This window comes from Carassius carassius, chromosome 30 (genome assembly GCF_963082965.1).
Source record: "Carassius carassius chromosome 30, fCarCar2.1, whole genome shotgun sequence".
Taxonomy (NCBI): Eukaryota; Metazoa; Chordata; class Actinopteri; order Cypriniformes; family Cyprinidae; genus Carassius; species Carassius carassius.
In genome coordinates this window covers 18,227,157-18,249,916 of record NC_081784.1, presented here as the reverse complement: position 1 = coordinate 18,249,916, position 22,760 = coordinate 18,227,157, and the positions used below count along the sequence as shown (strand labels likewise).

The window sequence follows — 22,760 nt, the reverse complement described above, 5'->3', positions numbered from 1 at the left end:
ATTCAGCTGCTCACTTGGTCAGTGTCAATCGTGCTTCTATTTCCTGTCCCTGACTGGCACGCTCGCCCCCATCCCTTCAGGAGCGAATGAAACAGCCCAACCTGAGCCACTGTCGAGTCTCGTCTGCGAAACTTACACACCCTATATTTACTCGACATCCAAACCACATCTATTAGCGTGCACGTCAGCCTCTCCATGCATCGCTCGCCCCGTATTGCCACCCCCCCCCCCTCCCTTCGCTGCTCCCTCCCACCCTTTTTCCTTTAACTAAACTGGCTCTGGCTCCCTCCATCTGGTCCCCTTTCCTTCAGCAGCCCCGCACCTGTTCACACCTCCTCTCCTGTTGGACCGCATTGAACATTTCCTCGGATGCCAGGGCTATTCTGGCACTCGCAACCTCTCTGTCATTCAATCCATCTGTCAGAAGTGAACTTTGTTTACCGCCAGCTTCTGCTTTCTTCTTCAAGAAGCGCAAAACCCCCTCAAGGTCAGAGTCAAAACGAATTGCAGACGCCACCAATTTACAAACAACCCCCTCCCTTTCTATACGAAACCCATATCAACTAATCACCCATACCAGCTAATCATGATAATCATTTTTTTCTTACGTATCCGCAGAAAATCTGTCAAAATATGTGTTCACATATGCTGAATAAATATCCACATTTTCAGATCTGGTCAAGAAATTTCAGATTTTTGATTTATGTTTATGATAAAGACCAGGACTTCCGTTTCGACAGAAATACAGGACAAGATACAGAATTTATGAATAGCTTTTGTAAAAAAAAAAAAAAAAAAAGCTCTGATCAAAAGGATAGTGGCTTTCAATTTAATCATATAATATATATATATACATATATATATATATATAAATATATAAATTCACAATCATGTCCTTCCTAACCTCTTCTTATCTAATTATTTCTTACATGGAACTCTAAAAGAAATGTTTAGCAGAACTTCCAAGCACTTCTTTTTCATACAATGAAAGTGAATGATGACCAAAGCTGTCAAGAAAGATTTTGAGTGAATAACAATAATAACTGATGACACTGATGAGTAAATGATGACAGTTTAATTTTTGAGGGAACTGTCACTTTAAACCATCTTAGTATTTACTAAATCTCAGTTGAAAAATATTTAAGCGGGTTCTGTGATGTACATTCTGGAACACAATGCACAAACGGGACAGAAATGAAAGCGCAAAGATGAGAAGGAGGAAAAGAGGAAAAGAGGAAAAGAGGAAGAGAACAAGACAGAGCGCTATCACTAGGTGAAACAGCCTGTGACAGCCCTGCTTGGGGCTCGCGCTCTGAGCAGGTGACGCATTTCCACAGCTCGGGTTGACCTGGAGGGGCTTGGGCCAGACCCCCCACTCGTGTCACCTCACACAGGAGGCCCAACTAAACTGTGCTGCCTTCATCATCCCACCAACACACACCAAAAGTGCTCTCCAAAAGCCCAACGTGCCCATGCTTAGAAAATCAAACCTGCCACAAAAAGCACATGGCTGGCACAGAACATAACAAATAGTGCTTTTAACCCACAGGGCCTCGGGCTGCCGGGTCTTAGGGTTGTGCCCATCTCTTCCACTCCTGTTTCATGGCTGGTTTTTGTGGGAGGATGCCCACTTTGTGATGGGCTCCTTATGCCATCTGGAGAGTGGATTAGATGGGGAGAGAGAAAAGAGGGGAGAAGTATAGAGAAAGCCATGAAGATATGAGCCTTTAAACTGTATGTTTTAAGCATGTTAATACACATTTACAATTGAAATTGCACTTATGTTGACCAAGAAAAAAAGTGTCATAGAGACTTCAAAAAAGAGGAGGAGGAGAACAAGAACAACCCAGCTTCCAGAAACAGTAAGTAGGGCACTTTCTCTGGGCAGAGTTGGCCCAAGTGAGAACAGTTGCACCCGACAGATTTGCTCCCACTTTGCCTGGGGACTGGCAACATTCTGTCCTGTACCATAATGACACAGAGCTGGGCCACGGCACTGGAGCAGTTCTCAACACACACAGACATATAGTTTTAGTAGGACTGGGAGCTTGACGTTAAACAACAAAATCTTATCTTGAGATCTCAAACTGATTAAGGATTGAAACTGAAACTTCATTGGCATAAATATTTTCTTTGATGAGTTTGAATGGCAAATTATGATTTTTCACTGAAAGATCTGTAAGATTTGTTTATGTTCTTAAAAAAAGTTTATTATGCTCACCACCAACTATTTGATCAAAAAATATAATAAAAAAAGCAATTTTGTGAAACATTACTACAATTTATTATAAATTACTTTAATATATTTTAAAATGTAATTTATTCCTGTGATGACAAAGATGAATTTTCAGCAGCCATTACTCCAGCCATATGATCCTTCAGAAATCATTCTTATATGTTGATTTAGTGGTCAAGAGACATATCTAAAAATAGTTGCTTCGCTTAATATTTTTATGGGAATATTGTTTTTCAGGATTCTTGGAATATTAAGTAAAAAACAATATTTGTTTAAAATAGTAACAATCTTTTGTAACATTATAAATGTATTTTTTGTCACTTTTGAGCAATCAGCAAAGATCTGCAGAATAAAATGGTTGCTTAAAAATATATATAAATAGAATCATTTTAAATTGAAAATAAATTATGGTACACAATTCATATTTAAAAAAATGTGCTTAAGACATGAAATCTTACTGAAGGGACAAATTACGCAAATTTTGTTGAATGTTATGACTATACACACACACACACACACACACACATATATAGTTGAGTTATGCATTAATTTCCTTGAAAATATATATTATACTATAAACTCTATATTATACATAGATTATACTGTACTGTATTGGGTATTATAGTAATGATAACTGATAATTAAACTCTGGAGTCACACTGAATTTTCATCAGAAGAACTATTACACACAAAGTAGCAGCAGTGGTGACATGCCATAGCTGCCTAACATTTCCATTAAATAGGAAGAATTCATTAATTTAGCAACATCAGTATTAAAGTCATTTTAACTGTTAATGTTCATGTTTGAAAGCAAAGTATGTGCCATGTTTGGAGATATTTTCCCCTCTGTGCAAATTGCACAATTTTTCAAACATATGCATTCTGTTGGCAAATGCTGCTAGCTGTAGCGCAAGTATTCAGCACGAGAATGTGTGTTCTCTTGTGTACACTACATTGTCCTCTTAGGGGCCTGTAAATAAATGACACATATGTAATTGCCTTGAACTTGGTTACACTGTTAAATAATGGAGCAAACTGCTGGCAATGAGTTGAGGGCTTGCTTGGTTGAGGGGCATAGCCTCTGGCATTGCATCTGGTCTTATAGACCAGTGGAGAAACATGCATGAACATTACACACTTATACAAATAGACCGAGTTTGATATATTCTACATGCTGTTCAATAACAGGTTCTTTAGTACTTTATTCATCTATTCTAGAGTCAATAAAAAAAAAAATATAGTAATGGCTGGTGCAGTTAAATGTGATATGATTGTCACTGAGAGATTAATTAATTTGTTTATAAAATGTTAATGTTTAGATAATTGGTAAGTAATTTTGATTTCCCACTGCAAAGAAAATGAATTTTTGTTTTGATGAACCAACTTCTTCTGGACCAGTTAAGTTTTTTTACATTGCTATAACACATGACCCGAGTTCATGAGAACTCTTCAAAAACGTCTGCAACATAATGCAAAAATGTTGTCTCTAAGACGTTGAGAATGACAAAAGCCCTCTTCTTGCCCTCTGCCGTGTGAAGTGGAGGAGGAGCCGGAGGCCAGCAGCCCTGCCGGCGAGGCGTGAAGACGTGGCAAGGTCTCATCCCAGGCCAACGGGCACACCACTGTCAACATCATGACACTCACTGGGCGGCTCGCCGGCACTCTCCCGCCTGGCCGGCAGCGGTCCCAGCTGCCCCATCCGTTACTGTCTGATTAGTTCTGCTAAGCAGCCCCTCCCCTCCATGCCCCATCGCCATCTGCTCCCCCAACAAGATGGCCAGCACCGCACACACCGCCCCGCTACCTGCCAGTGCCCGCACTCACCCCAAAGCACTAACACGGCTTCTCGTGGCTGGCGGTAGGCCCTATTTAGTTCATTACTACTTCTGACAAGGGGCGGAGGGCTACGCTCTTTTATTTGCTGTCGGATGGTACATTCGCTTCCCGCCGACTTGGTTTGCAGCAGTTTGGTGGCACGGCAGACTTTGCTCACCGCGGCAGCCTCCCTCTGGCATGGAGCTGCATCTGCTCACTCTTTTATTCATTTTCCGATTCTCCACCTTTCAGGGGATTTTCATCCTCTATGCGTTCACGCGAGGCCGAGGGAAAGCAGAGAAGCGTGCAAAGTTTAATGGAATTCTGGGGTGGGATGAACAACATTTTAATGCCAACGCTGCAGTTGGTCTCACAGTTCTTGTCGGCCAGTCACAAGAACTTAGCGAAAGGACGAGTCAATGACACACCTCAACAACCAGACAAGTTCTGTGGAATACTTGGGTCAATGACATACAAAATTACCAGTGGTTCCAAAATTTAGTTTAAAACACATTGTCCAAGTTTTTATTAATGTACTTGATGTATTCATGTTGGTTGCAAAAGGTTTAAAAAAAAAAAAAAAACATTTGTACCATTTTCCATTTTTTAATTAGTTTTTTTTTTCATTATATCATGACAGTTGTATCACCACATTTTTAGCTTTTCTAAATTTATTTTAATTAAATTAAAACATACTTATGATAGAATAGATATATCCAAGTCATTGTTTTTATGAACTGCATTTTAAAGTTTTTGAATGAATTAATAGAAATAAAAAATAAGCATCACCCAACTTATTGACCCTTTTACAAGATTCTGATCTTAAAAAAAATCTGATTTTAAAAAATAAAATAAAAAATTATGTCCAGCCTTCATTTCCGCTAGCAGCAACAGCACAGATGTCAAAATAAGTCAGATTCTCTCAAAGCTCACAATGAAGCCTAACTTATGTGGACAATCGAGCACCATCAAGCCTTTGGAGACTTTTTCTACAATAATTCCACTTCACATACAAAATTAAGCCAAAGAGAGATGAGGCTGATCATATCATATCCCCAAAAACTTCCAGCAGGCTTTTTTCTTGTAATTCTCCATCCCCACATCAGCACGATTAACCAATCGGTAGCCAATATGGTGGATGAAGCACAGAGTTTGAGGGTTTACTGCGCTCAGAGGGCCAGGTTCTCTGCTAAGCTCTCGACAGAGAAGTTGTGAATATTTCCTACTTTCAGATCCATACTTATGCCTGAAGGTTCTCCTTTACAAACCGAAACATGGTTCTTGTTGGATTAAAACTTCAAGCCCTGCTGCCAGCGTCATTGCTTGTTTGCAAAATTTTGTGTTGCTGAAGAAGAGAGGGAATTTGGAACAAAGCGAGCCTCTGTGTCCCATTCCAAATCACAGTGAACTCCAGCAAACACAGAAAGGCAAAGGGGAAAATCTGCTGCGGCTGGTAAAGCGGCACGTCAGAACAACACAACTTTTTTTTTTCTTTTTATATCTATATATATCTTCACACATTCTTCTCTCTTTATTTTAACATGTTGGGAGAGGTGGAAGGGTGGGTGCAAGTGAATGAAGGAGTGGGGGAGGGATGACAAAAAGGCACGAGTGCACAAAAGCAAACAAACAAACCGAATAAAGCCTGGGCTCAAAGCCGTCAGAAGGCAGAGAACAGAGCGGCAGGATTATGATAGATCCTCTGCTGCCCAGCACACAGCTGGCTGATGATCCAATACTGGAGCCGCCGGCCCTCCCCAGCATGTGCACGGGGGGCCTGGGAGCCAGAGCGAGAGAAGAAAAAAAAAAAGCAAAAGACAACTGCTTTGCCAATCCGTTTGGTGGGAGCTGTGATCATCCAAGCTGTGAGACGAGAACGTAAAGAGTCAAAGTCTGGTTTCAGAGGGCCTGATTGAATGACCAGCAAAGGGGACGTGACACAGAGAGGGTCCCCACATGACCATCCCCTGGGCTGCTCAGTCACAGGGTCCCCCTCAGGTCGGTATGCATGCGTTTATAAACATGTAAAGGTAGTGTAAGAGAGAAAAGACAACAGAGAGATGGGAAAGAGAAGGATTAGCCTCAAGGAAGAGAGAAAGAATGCACAGATGTCTGCTGCATCTGTGCACTACAGCTGGCCCAAAGAACCTGCCCTGGCAGCCCACGTCCACACCATGCATACAGTGGCTGAAAGGTTCTCAGCTGCCAAAAGCAGGGCCTGTCAGCAGCTTAACCACTCTGATCTTCAGCAGGCCATTTTGTTGCCTCATCTAGAAGAAGCAGAGAGCATTTAAAGGCCAGCATCCTGTTTGATCTTTTTATTGCTAATTCAACCTCAATTAATCACCTCAAAATCTCTTACGTTTAAATAATGCAATGATCAAAAAACTGAATTACAGCTGGTTGAACGTGATCTGCTGTAATATACTCACACAAAATTGTATTCAATAATTTAACAGCAAAACGTTGTCAAAAGACAATTAAACCTCTGATCACACCAGAAATAAACTCTATAAATAGATAATCATCACACGACCATTACAAGAAAATGGAAACTCATCTGCTCATCTCTGACATCCTCAGGGTACAGTTAATAACAAGTACAAAATGATTAAATGATAAAAAATTTTTACAAATAAAAATAATTTAAAAAAAAATCACAATACAAGTGGTAAGCACTTAGAAATGTATTTCATGTTATTATTTTCAAACACTGTAGTTGTATAAAAGTTATTAAAGTTAACAAGTAAGTTCAAATGTATTTATGGCATCATGCTTTCTAGAAATATATTCAAGTTTTCTTGAAGGCCATGTCATAACAAGGTTATATGTGATATTTTGCAAGGCTTACTGACTTAGGAGTCTACAGAACTTCTTCTGTTTGGTGGTTACACACAAAGGGATCTATTAAAGGGTTACACCACACTGTCTGATTTAGTGAACAAAATTTGGTGAAAGTTTTTCCAAATACTGCATTTATATTGCAAAATAATGCGATTAATTGAATATTTATACGAAATATAAATTAATATGCTATTAATTTAATATTTATAAATGAATAACTGCAACTAATTATTATTTTATGTAAACAACAATAATTAAATTATTATGTCAATCTACTTTGTCAGTATTTCGGTCTGCTGTCATCATTATGATCACAGGACTGTTTTACCTTGATGTTTCTGATGCTATGTCTCACATATCAAAAATAAATTTCATTCAGAATCTGAAAACTTTAGTGGTAGAAGAGGTATATTTAGGTCTTAATCTGGATGAACTGCATATCTTCGGTTCTGTTTTTCTGAATGAACTAATAGATCCAGACTCCAAATTGCATCACATCGCTAACTTCAATAGAAGTGTAGACCATACTAATGCAATTTATACAGGATAGTAAAATTACATTTAAAAAAGCAGGTGTACTGAACTAACAAAGCAGGACTGCATTCTTATGCTGCGTAATAACGTCACATACAAGAGTTTGTCTAGACCTGCTGTTGCAAATAATCTCTACTCCACAAAAACCATCTGGACAGTTTTTGCACAGTGGTACTTTTCCAAATTTAAACAAATGACTCAAATGATTCACTAATATTTCTGCAACAGCACGCATCTTTATGGTAATTTATAAACAATACATGACCAAGACTTAATACTAAAGTAAAGAATTCCCTTGCGAACAGATGCTGTCCCTCCTCTGCAGCTGTGCAGCGCTGTGGCAGATGCTGTAAAAACTCCACTTCCTCCAGAGGAATGGAGACCCCAGTGCCATTCAAACCCCCTGAGGCTTCAGCACTGCCTAGTACCTACACTAACACTGGGGTAGGACACATCCACGGAGACACGGAAATGGATGGCTTCATTGTGAGCAATCATTCAGTGAGCACAGAAATGCCATAAAGCCAAAACACATGAAATCTAGAGGCGTGATTCCTAACTAGGGGCACATACAAACCACTTTCCAGGGTTTATATAGCAAGAATTCAATTAAAACTTTTTTTTTGTACTTTATTCATTATTATAAACCCATAAATTAAACTAATGTGCATGTGTCAGCATTTTAAGTGGATGAAAATATACACTACAGTTCAAAAGCCAGGGGTTAGCGAGATTGAAAGAAGTCTCACATTCATTTAATCAAACATACATACATCATTACAGTAGTAATATTTTGAAACATTATTACATTGATAAAATGTTTTTTATTCCTATGATGGTAAAGCTGATTTTTCAGCAGCCATTACTCCAGTCACATGATCCTTCAGAAATCCTTCTAATATGCGGATTTGGTGCTCAAGTAATATTTCATATGTAACCCTGAACCACAAAACCAGTCATAAGTGTAAATTGAGATTTATACATCATCTGAAAGCTGAATAAATATGCTTTCCATTTATGTATGGCTTGTTAGGATAGGATTTTTTGGCAGAGATACAACTATTTGAAAATCTGGAATCTGAGGGTGCAAAAAGTTGTGAAGTGAAGTGAATTCTTAACAATGTATATTATTAATCAAAAATTAAGTTTTGATATATTTATGGTAGTAATTTAGAAAATATCTGAACATGATCTTGACTTAAAAGAAAAATGGATAATTTTGACCCATTCAATGTTTTTTGGCTATTGCTGAAAATAAACCCCAGCGACTTAAGACTGGTTTTGTGGTCCAGGGTCACATATTACTATCAATGTTGAAAGCAGGTTGTTGCTTAATATTTTTGTGGATATTTGATGAACAGAAAGTTCAAAAGAACAGCATTTATTTGAAATAGATATCCATTGTAACATAAATGTCTTTTGTTTCACTTTTGATTAATTTAATGCATCCTTAAAATGTTTTACCAATTCCTCTTATGGTTTAACTAAATTCAAATACTACAAACAAGTAAATGATAGCATAACATAACTTAATGCAGTGGCCCAACAAAGTATTTGGCCACTTAAGTGACAATTATATTTCAAACTTTATGACATATATAGAGCACAAACACTTCACCATAAGAATGTTTTAGATATACTGTTCAGAAAAAAGCATTTGCATCCTTTGAAGCTTTAAATGATCACTATTCATAGTAATGTGATAAACTACAACTGTGGTTATGCTGATTAGACACCTACTGTATGTGAACTTGAGGGGAACAGATTTCATAAATCCACCAGAAAACATCTTATCAACAGCAGTTAATTAAAAGTAGCTGCAAAAAAAGAAGAAGAAAGAAAAAAAAAAAAGTTCTGAGAAAAGCATCTAACGTCATTCGCAGACTATACCTGGTTTGATATTTGGATCTAATGCAATGACATTCACAAATATTTAAGCAACTTAAAAGTGTCCAAATACTATTTTGGGGCCACTATGCATTTAGTACTAAAAAAACTAAAAACCAAAGATACAGATTGTTCCCTTTCAAGGGAACTTCGAACTGCGTCCTCTGAGGGGACACTATGGGGAACACCTCGTCGTGACCCATGTCTGAAGCATACTTTGAAAAACGCCAACGTGTTGGCCGGCGACAGCCTCTGACGTCACTACCAGCGCGACTATAAATACGCGCCCGTAGGACCCGTCAATATCTTCTTCGTCTTCAGTTGACTGTTTTGTTTGAAGCGTGCATCTGAGAAACGACCAAAACGGTAAGAGCGATCTATTACTGTTTTCATCATGGCTTCCACTAGCAAGGCGTTTAGACAGTGTGTGCATCCGTGTCAGCGTTATCTGACACCCGATGACACGCACACTCTTTGCGTCTCTTGTTTGGGCGAAGAGCACGCGCGCGATGTCCTTGAGGGGGCGGTCTGCGTGCACTGCGAGCGTTTCTCTCTGAGAAAGCTCCACTCTCGTTTGTCTCTCTTTTCGAGGAAAGAGGGACAGCCATCTGGATCCCGCGGCTCAGGTCCCGCCGTTGTCGAGGCACGGAGGAGAATGAGCTCGTGGGGATCACAAATGGATCTCGCTGAGGAGTGTAGAGAGGGACCTTCCTTTTCACACTCTCCGGCGGCGAACGAGAGCGAACTTCGGGAGGCAGATGTGGTATCATTAACCCATTCTGACACTGAAGTTAGTGCTCTGCTGGGTTCTACCCAGGAAGAGCAGGAGATGTCTGAGAGTGGTGAAGAAGCTGAGGCTGAGCCTTCTCAATCCTCCTGTCCCGCGTATGAGGAGCTGTTAGAGGTTATGGATCGCGCCACGGCAAAATTAGATTTGCCATGGAAGCGTGCCAGCAAGGTGGCGCCACGAGGTCGCCTCGCTGAGCGGTACTTGTCTGACCATAGCCCTCCAGCCCAGGTGAGCCTTCCATTCTTGCCTGACTTACATGCAGAAGTCGAAAAGGAATGGAAGAGGCCGTTTTCCTCTCGCATCCACCGGTTTCAGCATACGAGCTATGCTAATATCGAGGGCTTGCATGAGAACGGCTATGAGAGGATGCCCCCTGTAGAAGAGACGCTGGCTTGCTATCTCTCTGTGGGGCAAACATCCTCTCTTAAATCTCCCGCTTTGCCATCTAAGCCCCTCCAAGATACATCCCGCTTAAATGGCAGGTCATACGCGGCAGCCAGTCAGGCTGTGGCTTCACTGCACACGATGGCGGTGCTCCAGGCCTACCAGGCTGACCTGCTGAAGGACCTGGATACAGGTGAGGGCCTTTCACCTGACCAGGTAGCCGAGCTGCGCCGCACCACAGACCTCTCTCTCCGAGCTACCCAGCAGGCCGCCTCCGCCATGGGCAGGTCTATGGCGGCCATGGTGGTGACGGAGAGACATCTGTGGGTGAACCTGGCTGACATCGGGAAGGAAGAAAGGGGGTTTCTTCTCGATGCTCCGGTCTCGCCTTCTGAGCTTTTTGGTACCTCCGTCGAGATGGTGGTCGGGAAGTTCAGGGAGGCAAGGGCGCGCTCAGCGGCCTTTAAATCCTTCATTCCACGAAGGTCCAGGTCCAAACCCGAGCAACTCAGGGGTCCTGGCCCATCTCGATCTGAGGGTCGTAGAAGGGCGCAGAAGGCTAGTGTTGCGGCTCGCGCTCCTCCCCCGCCTAAGGGCAGGGGCAAGAGGAACCGTGGGTCACGGAGCGGTAAGCAGGGTCTGAGGGACGTGATTCGGACGAGGCAGCGTCCTCGCCCGGGTCAGAGCGGTAGGATGACCTAGTAGCTCCGGATGTTTTTAACCTCTGTTTTTAACCTCTGTTTTTTGTCCTACCCTGCCTAATTCCCCTGTAGCCACCAGCTTTCCACCTGATCGAGGTTAGGTGGACGGTCTCTCACATAACAGTCTCCTTTCTGGACCTATGATGTTTTGGTTGGTTCTATGTTCATAGCAACCGCCTTACTGACGGTCCGGACCAGAAGGGGGCGCCCCGCAGCGGGACTCCAGTACAGGAGGGTGGGTGAGTAGGTAACCCTTGCTCTACCTGTTTATGGACGTTATGTTGCTGGTGGTTATATGTCTACTAACAATCTCTGTGAGTTTCCTTTACAGTAGCTAGGTGGCCAAAGAATTGGCACAGCACTGCAGGGAATTCCATAGATGTCCGGCCAGGTCACCCTGAGGGGCCGCCTGGCGCATCCGGGGAGGTGGTGGTTACGGCAAGAAGCTCTGTATTTACTGCCTCAGGTGATGCTCCCCTCGCCTAGAAAAGAGGGTTGGAGCTCACCGCTCCCGTGCGATCCAGCGCCTCTGCGATGCTTGGGAACCTCTCTGTACACACGCTTGCCTGTGTACCTTCTCAAAGCCACATAGTGGTCAGTGTGCACGTTAACGCTTTGCGCACTGTCTGAAATCCACGTAAAGTGGTAAGTGTGCACGCAAGACTCTGCGCACTTTCTGAAATCCACATAAAGTGGTAAGTGTGCACGCATGACTTTGCGCACTTTCTAAAATCCTGTATGGTAGGGGTTACGCGCTTCGCTTCGTTCCCTTTCTTGTGATGATTAGCCCTGGGTTCCATGGGCTTCATTCAACCAGTGTGTATTTGTTATACACCTCAAGCATCACTTCCCTTAACATGAGGGGCTGGGTGGACTCCCACATATTGTGGTTATCAGGTGGTAGGCTTCATCAGGCCTCCCTGATGGTGAGCTCCCACATACTGTGGTTGCCAGGTAGTAGGCCTCACCAGGCCTCCCTGGAGATTTAGCTCCCACATACGGTGCGTCTCCACTAAATAGCATATTGTGGTTTTCAGATAGTAGGCTTCACCAGGTCTCTCTGAAGGTGAGCTCCCACGTTCGGTGGTCGCCAGGTAGTAGGCCTCACCAGGCCTCCCTGGAGATTTAGCTCCCACATACTATGCGTTTCCACGGAATAGCATGTTGTGGCTTTTTCAGATAGTAGGCTTCACCAGGTCTCTCTGAAGACGAGCTCCCACATACTGTGGTTGCCAGGTAGTAGGCCTCACCAGGCCTCCCTGGAGATTTAGCTCCCACATACTATGCGTTTCCACGGAATAGCATATTGTGGCTTTTTCAGATAGTAGGCTTCACCAGGTCTCTCTGAAGACGAGCTCCCACATACTGTGGTTGCCAGGTAGTAGGCCTCACCAGGCCTCCCTGGAGATTTAGCTCCCACATATTGTGCGTTTCCACGGAATAGCATATTGTGGCTTTTTCAGATAGTAGGCTTCACCAGGTCTCTCTGAAGACGAGCTCCCACATACTGTGGTTGCCAGGTAGTAGGCCTCACCAGGCCTCCCTGGAGATTTAGCTCCCACATATTGTGCGTTCCACTAAATAGCACATTGTGGTTTTCAGATAGTAGGCTTCATCAGGTCTCTCTGAAGACGAGCTCCCACATACTGTGGTTGCCAGGTAGTAGGCCTCACCAGGCCTCCCTGGAGATTTAGCTCCCACATACTGTGCGCACTTTCTAAAATCCTGTATGGTAAGGGTTACGCGCTCCGCTTCGTTCCCTTTCTTGGGATGATTCGCCCCGGTGTTCCATGGGCTTCATCCAACCAGTGTGTATTTGTTATACACCTCAAGCATCGCTTCCCTTAACATGAGGGGCTGGGTGGACTCCCACATATTGTGGTTGTCAGGTGGTAGGCTTCATCAGGCCTCCCTGATGGTGAGCTCCCACATACTGTGGTTGCCAGGTAGTAGGCCTCACCAGGCCTCCCTGGAGATTTAGCTCCCACATACTGTGCGTTTCCTAAAAAGCGAGCTCCCGCGATTGGTGGTTGTCAGGTAGTAGGCCTCACCAGGCCTCCCTGGAGTCGAGTTCCATATTGCTTTCAGTTTCCACTGAGGTGGTTATCTGGTAACAGATAGTAGGCCTCTCTAGGCCTCTCTGTAGGTGAACTCCCACATTTTGTGGTTATCAGGTAGCAGGCTTCACAGGCCTCTCTGAATGTGAGCTCCCACATACTGTGGTTGTCAGGTAACCTTTCAGTACACACGCTTGCCTGTGTACTTTCTCAAATCCACATGGTGGTCAGTGTGCACGTTAACGCTTTGCGCACTGTCTGAAATCCACGTAAAGTGGTAAGTGTGCACGCAAGACTCTGCGCACTTTCTGAAATCCACGTAAAGTGGTAAGTGTGCACGCAAGACTCTGCGCACTTTCTAAAATCCTGTATGGTAAGGGTTACGCGCTCCGCTTCGTTCCCTTTCTCGGGATGATTCGCCCCGGTGTTCCTTGGGCTTCATCCAACCGGTGTGTACTTATTGTACACCCCAAGCCCCCTCAACTTGGGGGGGCTGTGTGGGCAATTCTCGGGTAGTTCAGCAGCGCTCCCCTTTTCTGAAAGGGTCACCTATGAGCATGCTGCTCGGAGCTCGGAGTCTTCCTCTCTTGGGAGACTGATTCCCGGTTCTTCAGAGCGCTCCAGTACCACATACTGTTTGAGACGCTCTGTGAGAGCAGGCATCCTGCTGAGGCAGGGGCTGAGGCCTCCAATTGCTCTGCTCCCGGGCCATTCTTCTACGAGCTGCTCTGACAGAGTCCCACGAGAACCCCTCCTTAGAACAGTATTTTAAATCCATGTTATGGTAAGTGTGCACGGGAGTCTTTGCGCACTTTCTAAAATCCACATTGTGGTAAGTTCGCACGCTAGTCTCTGCGTTCTTTCTAAAATCCCTAGATGGTAAGGGCTTCGCGCTGCTGCTTCGTGCCCTTTCTTGAGTTGGTTTAAGCCCCGTTCATCTTGGGCACCACTCCACCTAGGTATCCTCGGATACCTATCTAGAACAGGGCGCCGCTACTAGAGTGCTGTGGGGACAGCCCTTTCGGCAGGTTTTTGCGAAAGCTAGCAGTAGCCCCCTGTGTGACAGGCAAAGACTTGGTAGAGGAAAGTGCCAGGCTTTTAGCCGTATCCCTTTAAAGGAATCTCTGTGATTCCATGCCTTTAGCTCTACCCCGGGCCAGGGCCCTACAGGATAAGTTGGGTATGTAGCTTAGGCCTTTGGCCGTAAGGGATAATGTCATAAGGCAGCCGTCAGACCGTCCCAGGGGCGACTCCCGGTGAAGAGAAAAGCGGTAGAGTTGGTACTTAGTGTTTGCCATGATTCTGGTCTGCACTCCCCTCAGCATGGCGGCGTGGGTATACTGTTCCCCATAGTGTCCCCTCAGAGGACGCAGTTCGAAGTTCCCTTGAAAGGGAACGTCTCAGGTTACGAATGTAACCATGGTTCCCTGAGAGGGAACGAGACACTGCGTCCTCTAGCTCCCTGCCATGCTTCGGACGCAAGCTTCACGAAGAAGATATTGATGGGTCCTACGGGCGCGTATTTATAGTCGCGCTGGTAGTGACGTCAGAGGCTGTCGCCGGCCAACACGTTGGCGTTTTTCAAAGTATGCTTCAGACACGGGTCACGACGAGGTGTTCCCCATAGTGTCCCCTCAGAGGACGCAGTGTCTCGTTCCCTCTCAAGGAACCATGGTTACATTCGTAACCTGAGACGTTCCCTTTGGGTTTTGCTGGCAGTAACTAGAATTTATAGTAATGAACTGTAAACTGTTAAATTGCACTCAACGGCCATGTAAGTGTCTTACTGTGTCAAAAACATTCTCTCTCATAAATAATAATAAGGGTTGGAGGTGTTAAATCTGATATATTCTTCCTTGTCTGGAGCTATAATCTATTTGCTTTTTAATAAAATGGGATTAGTTGAACAAACGTTACCGGAAAAAATATTTTTTTTCGTTTATCACCTATTCTGGTTCGATTTTCATCAGAGTTTGAAGAGATTTTTCCAAGACGCATATAAAATTTACAATCAGAAATACAAAGCTTGATCACATTAAGGCAAGCATTCAACACAAAAGGTGCCACTGATTCATAAGACATCTTTAATGTGATATCTTCCGATAAAAAAAAAAACAGTGATAGCTCAATGTAGAGGGTCTGTTTTGATTTAATTAAATGGTGTGAATTTAATTTAACAACCAAAATATATTTATGTTTAACGCCAGCTCATTATCATGCCTACAAACATGAGTGAAATGTGCACATATGTGGAAAATGTATTAATGTATGAGAAGCCATATATGCACTACTCACCCCATATTGATTTACATAACTTGAAACAATGTGAATCAGATTAATAATAAAGTTCTTAGGCGAAAACCTGTCAGAAGTATTAACTCATTTCAACTTAACTCTAAAACCGCTAAACTGAGTGATGTTATTGAGTGAGACAGTATGTGCCCCTCTCTCCGGCCCTCTTCTCCTGGTGCGTGGTGGACTGTGGCGGTGGCAGCCGGTGGCTAGTGGTGATTTAATAAAGTGCTGGTTGCCCTCCTGTCGGTGTGCTGGCACTGCACTGGGGCCAGTGGACAGGCGCAGTGTTGTGGCATGTAATAGGATTAAGGGGGTTACCTGGTGAGGTGCAGTTGGCTCTGGGCGCGGCTCAGTCCCTCAGCCAGACCGGCAACCACCGCCCGGGCTCGGCCCTCTGCCCTCTGGGCATCCTCCAAAGCTGCCGGCAACCATTCAGCTCCACACCCAACTTCTGTACTTCCTGAACCCCATGAGAGGAGAGAAAGAGAGACTAAGCAATTATTCATTTTTGTATTAAAACATATCCTTTCTGTTCGCTGAAACTTGTTTTTCTTTTTTTTTCACATACAAGCTAAATACCAATTTGCACCAGTAACATATGTTTATGTTAAATTTTGATTTAAAAAAAAATACTGGTCAAGTTTCTCTTACCTGCTCAGCCAGTTGTAGCTGATGTCCCAGTTTGGAGCACCTCTCTGACTCCTTTTCTTCAGCTGGGCCTGACTCAACAGAAAACGCAGCCCTGCATATACCTGACGCAAGCATAAATGCAACTTAAAGCAGAGTCCAAGGTAGGTTTCAATACTTCTGTCCGCTGTTTAGGAGAAAACTGTTAATTCACATACTCTAAACTGATTCATTGGGGTGATGTTGGCTGTGCCTTTCCACTGGCTCCATAAACTTCTACTAGAGCTGTTACTGCATCAACTCCATCAGCCTTGCTCATAATACAGTTCTACTGCCATCTAGTGCCTAAACATTCTCCATACAGAGATAACTGAACCAGTTAACCTATTTCTAAAGACAGATACATTTTGGCATCCAAATAATGTTGAAGCTTAAAGTAAAATTGCCCCATTTGCTTTATTAATTCACATTGTGAATGATATTGTTAAAGATGCATGTTATTAAAAAAAAAGGCCTGTTTTTTTTCCCTTGCTGAAAATCTCTGGTTTGAGTCAAAACAAATTAAGTGAAATTGCAAACGCATTTTCACTTAATTTGAAAATTAATTCAAAAATTTTCAAATTAAGAAATTTATTAATTTCTTAATTATTAAACTCTTTTAGCAGTCATTTTTAACTTTAAGTTACTACCAGTACACTAGTTTGAGAGACAGCATTTTGATAACATTAAGAGAGCAATGAGGTTTCTTTCACTGGCTTGATTGATTTCTTAAAGGGGTCATATGATGCAATTTCAGTTTTTCCTTTCTCTTTGGAGTGTTACAAACTCTTGGTGCATAATGAAGATCTGTAAAGTTGCAAAGACTATAGTCTCAGAGAGATATTCTTTATAAAATTTAAAGTCAACCACGCCCTCCTAAAATGGCTCATTCTAACACACCCCCAAATGTCTACGTCACGATGTGGGAAGATTTGTATAACACCTCCCAAATGTTCACGCAAAGAAAGAAGACGTAACTTTGCTGCTGCTGCAATGTCGTGGAGACGCTGAGAATTTTTCCAAGGGGGCACAGCTCTGATGCAACGGTGGGTTACCCTGAGATAAAATGACCCAGGCACCACGTGTGAGATAGTACATGGGCTTTGATCCAATATTGGCCCAGAGGAATAACAGAGGGAGCGGCCGACACAAGCCAGGCAGATGGCGGCAGAGGAGTGCAGCAACTGCCTCTTCCTGAGTGGAGAGCATGCCATTAGGGGTGGGAATCACATGGTACCTCACGATACCCTACAATCCCGATAATATCATGATACAGAAATTCTGCAATAATCTATATATTTGCTAGACAATCCTATAATGATACATCACAATATCTAACTATGAAAATAAAATGCCTGTGAAAAAGGTTAAGTGCAGGTTCACTCTCTTCTTTTGCTTCAGGTGTACACACTCAGTAAAAGCACATGTCAGAACAGCACGCAAATGAAATGTTTAACTTAACTGACAAGCCTTTAAAGCACATGCAAATGATTCAGTTCTTTGTCAATTTTGTTCGTCCCATCAATGGTACAAATGCAGAGGTGGGTCCAGACTTTGAACTTAAAGGTGGCTGGGGCATCTATTATTTTACTCACACTGCTGTCTGCCACTAAAACCTCTTTTTTTAGGCTAGTTAACTTATGTTCACATTTCCTGTATTCATGTGTTGTGTGCCACCTCGAGATGCCATGAAGTAGTGATGCTGGGAGTATGAAAATCTATTTAGAGCGCCTTATTTTATTAATTGAAATATAGATTTTTGGCACCAGAGTACTGATTCACGTATCACACAGACAAGGACAATGATATATTGCTATATTGTTATTTTGTCCAACCCCAGTGTCGTTTTTTCAGCGTCGTCAACAAAAGTGACAGCAGCAGACTAGAAGAGTGGATGTGTGCCGTGTAGTGGCACCCCAAGCCTTTGTAAGTTCATCGTGAATTTCCAGGTTTCAGGCAGGAGGATTGATGATGAAAGCCCAGCGGGAAACTTTCATCTTAACAACTGTGGCCAGGCTCTTTTATTCTAAGCCAAAATTTTCCACAGCCTGGTGAGGATGTGAATCAGTTTGCTCTCTGCACCGGTCTGTGATAACTCATTGTGAAGAAGGGTGTCAGGATCCTCTCCGGAGTATGTTCAATCCTCCAATCTGAAGCTGTCAGTGATATGCAATCTACTCTGATCCGCCTAAAAAAATCTAATCACTCATTGCAGATGAGAGGAGCTGCTCCATGGAAAAATATTTAAAAAGTGATGCAGGGAGAGTGAAGCACATGGGACCTGTGTCAGCGTAAGAACACTTGAACCCGGTTGCTCAGCACCGTAACTCCACTGTGTCAACCTCCGAGGCAGCTAGGAGGGGAGAAACAGGAGAGTGGCAGGGGCAGGGCCACCTTCATTGAAGGGTGCCCCACTCGGGCTACACTGCGGTGTGACATTTGCAACAATCGTTGCAGGAAAATTGCTCAGAAATGTTCTCTTACAGTCGCCGGATGGCCGCAAAGCAAGGCTTGCTAGAGGATCTTCCTCCGCCAGGGCTCTTCTACGGCAAGCAGCAGGCTGAGATTCTTGCAGATTCTTGCAGTTACAGGAACATGAACAAATCAGACTTCCGTATCAGAGTAAACAGGAGTTTCCCCATAAACACAACGGTAGAGACTGTTCAAAAGGGAAATCTGAGTTGCATAGTAGCACGAATAAGAAATATTTTTAGATTCTACATTATTTATAGGTCACTAATCAAATTAGTAAATTAAATAAAGCAAAAAGTGCACAGATTTTTTTACAATATGAAATTTACTTTTCATTTAAACTTCAAATTGCAGTTAATATAATTTGTAATATAATAATGCATTAAAAGGTCCTATGACATGAACATTCTGAGGTTTTTTAACATTAATATGACTTCCCCTAGCATGTATGTGGTCCCCAAGTTTCTAAAAATTTTAATCGGTGTAAATCGAGATTTTACTATCTTTATCTGCCTTTGAGAAAACAGAAGCTCAAACGGGCTGATCTGGAATCTCCTCTTTGTGACGTTGTAAAGAGAAATGTTACCTCCCCTTTCTCTGCTTTGCCCGCCCAAATATTTACATATAATTCAGGCGTTACAAACAGACGGCACAAACAGTGAGTAACAGTGTTCATTAATGCCTGATCTGTGATCAATGATTTCTGATGTGTAGTTAATCATTCAAGTTCACACAGACTTTCTTTCTAAATCGTTTAATACTGTTTATGCATCAGTGAATCAAGCCAGTGACTAAACGATCAACTTCACGTTGTTTCTCTTAGTAGCATGAAACAAATCTGTTATTTAAATTGTGATTTAACTAGAGAGCGATCAAAGAACGCTCCCTTTTTTTCCGGAGCTGTCACACATCGCGAGTATATATTATCTGCACTCTTGCCCAAACTGCCGTTACAATGAATGACGTTGTTATGCTGCACAACGGAGCTCTTACTGTATTCATGTGTTTGCTGTTAGTTGTGGTGAAAGCATTTTGTGAGAGAACATTTTGTATATATTTGAGAGGGGTCCACATGTAATACGCATTTCAAATGCAAAGATGTCAGCCAATCACAACAGTTGTCGTTTACTCAGAGTCTCACAGCAGACACGCACCTTCAAACAGAGCATTCAAGCCAGAGGGCTAATATCAGGATATAAAAAATGCTTTTCAGTTCTAAATTTTAAATGTAAAAATCATACTAACAATATAAGTACACCTAAGGAAACATTAAAAAGCATTTAAAGAAAAGGAAATAATCCATATCATGGGACCTTTAAATTAGATAAAAGAAAGTAGGCTTATTGTAGTCATTATTTGTAAGTCAATTTGGATGAAAGCATACATGTATTTCAAATAAAAGGTAAATGTGAAAACATAAGAATGTATAACAGGAGCTCTAGTGGTCTCAGAATTTTAGACCCCAACAGACATGGGGGGGGGGCATATTTTTGAACACTTCAGGTTTTCTTCTTTTTAGTTTGGTTTAAACTTGAATATTTCATCAATTTCTGATATTTACTAAACAGTAGTGCAGAATATGATGGGGCAATTTATTTTTTGCACTGAATCTGAAGTCTTTTTCACACAAAACTGTAGTTGTGTGCCATATTTAAAATTACACTAGAGGGCAGCATACGCTAGCATTGTCAAATCATCAAATCCTTTTGAAAAAAGAAAAAAGAAAGCATTATGGTAAGGAACTAACAGTCTGGGCAAGTTCTTAATTCTCTTTCTTGCTCTCCAAACATGCTGCCTCCCTGGCCTGGGAGCTCTTCTACTGTTCATATGCCAGCTCTCTCTCTCCAGTCTTTCCCTCTGTCTAGTCAGCTCATTGTGGAAGTGCTCACACTGCACCAATGCCTGCGGGTGCATAGGGACAGACCGGAGGTCAAGATCAATGAGTATACCTCTTGTCTAAACAGTACACCATAAGCATTTAGGATCATGCAAAACAGTAAAATTCATATTCAAATCAGCGATGTTGTCACACACTCCAGGTTTGCCTCTTCTGTGCACCATCACTACCTGTGTGACCTGTTGATAGGCAGCCAGCTCTCTCTGCTGGGCTTCAGGAGAACAGAGCACTGTCATCAGCTCATCTCACTCTCTAACAAAGACACACACACAAGCATCTCATCAGGTTAATGAAAGCAAGTATTGATCTTACACATAATCAGGACAGCAGCTGATTAGCTTCATGACCAGTCAAGAACCCTTTCAACCTTGCTGCGAGGAACAATAATTGACTGAATACACACAGAGATCAATTAAGGTGGTCAAAGGTGCCAATCAGTGTTAATTAACCCAGCGGTTTGGCTCCAAGGTAGTTACAACATCAGTATCTCTCATGTGAAGTTATTTCGTTTTAAAAAACCAAAATCATAAAGTAAATCAGTCTTATATTTTTACTTTAATTTTTTATTTATGATTTTATTCGGCAAGGATGCATCATATGGCAATGAAGATATTTATAATGTTACAAAAGATATGTAATAATAATAAGTAATGATGCTGAAAAATCACAGGAATATTTTAAAACATTAAAATATAAAACAAACAATTTACATTCTAATATTATTTTCAGTTTATGACATTTTTTACTATGTTTTTGTTTACAATACACTGAGAAGTCTTACAAAAACATTTAAATCTTACCGACCACAAACATTTGAACTGTAAAAAAAAAGAACAAAAAAATGAACAAAAATGCTCTAAAGTATTCTATTTGAAATGAATGTCAATTATCTAATAGAATTACATAATTATTTTAGGTCTTGGATTCGTACTTATAGTGAAAATTAAAACACTAAAAACACACACTTACTTAGTGATTTTTTTTACAGACCACCCGATGTTTTAGGCTTGGCCACTGATTAAAGCCAACTTACTTTAGGGAGACCACTTGGGTCTCCAGAGTCTCAGTTTGCACTTGATAGAGACACTTCAGCTGCTTGTTAGACAAAGAGATGGAAATTACAATTTAAATGCATATTGAGTCCATTTATTCATGTCAAATTTACAACTACATGAATGTTTAACCAAAAGTACCATTTCTTTCTTCCATTTTTGGTCCTCAGCTTGATTAGTGGAGTCAGGTCTTTGCTTTGAAGTCTTTTCTGGTCTGCACTTGTTTAACTGAAAATTATCAATAAAATGACTTATATCTTCATAAAATGTTTCATTATAGTCCCACATTTGCTGTTTATATCAGCATCATAACTAAAGACCTCAGAGATACGTACCGTGCTGTTTACAAATGTGTATTCTTTAATATGTGTATAGTTTCTTCTACTGCCTTTGCCTTCAGCTCCCGATGTAGTTTCTCATTCTCCACAATCACCACTCTCACTCTCTGTTTCATTCCAAGGAGTTCATCCTTTAGAGAGGAAACAATTACAACTACAGTCGAATTGCAACAAAATTCCCAGTTGAATACTACTCGCTTTATCTGGGGAAACCCCCATTATCAAACTCATAGAATGCCTCAGACAATAAATTCACTGATAATATCTTTGGTTAATTAACAGGACAAGGAAGCAAGGAATGCAGCTGACTGACTGGAACAAAAATACTTCACAAATAAGGCTACTCATACATATCTGCATGCACTGAATTTTAATACACTACTACAATTATTAGGATGAAACTCAATCCTGCATTCTGATAATTTGTCAGATTAACATGCCTCCTGCATGATCTGTACCTGCTTCACTCTGCTGAACTGATATAGGAGGGTTTTGCAGCAGAGGGCTGAGCTTCTCCTGCGGCTGCTTTGGTTCTGAACACTCAGACTCAGAGCTGTGGATGGACAGCATGCTGGAGAGGTTCTGGATACTACGGTTGGCTCGCTCTGAAACATCGAAATTATACAAATACCCGGAATTTAGTATGCAAAATAAGAACATCAGGATACCCTGACTTGAATATCTTATAGTGCATCACATGTCTTGGTCGCTGGGGTATATTTTTAGCAATAGCCAAAAAAACATTGCATGGGTCAAAATGATTGATTTTTCGTAAATAAAGTAAAGATCAGG

The 22,760-nt window shown here is 42.0% G+C and overlaps 1 pseudogene; it reads right to left on the bottom strand.

Moving 5' to 3' along the window:
- LOC132110334 (serologically defined colon cancer antigen 8 homolog) overlaps window positions 1-22,760 on the bottom strand; it is a 45,542-nt pseudogene that overhangs the window by 22,244 nt on the left and 538 nt on the right.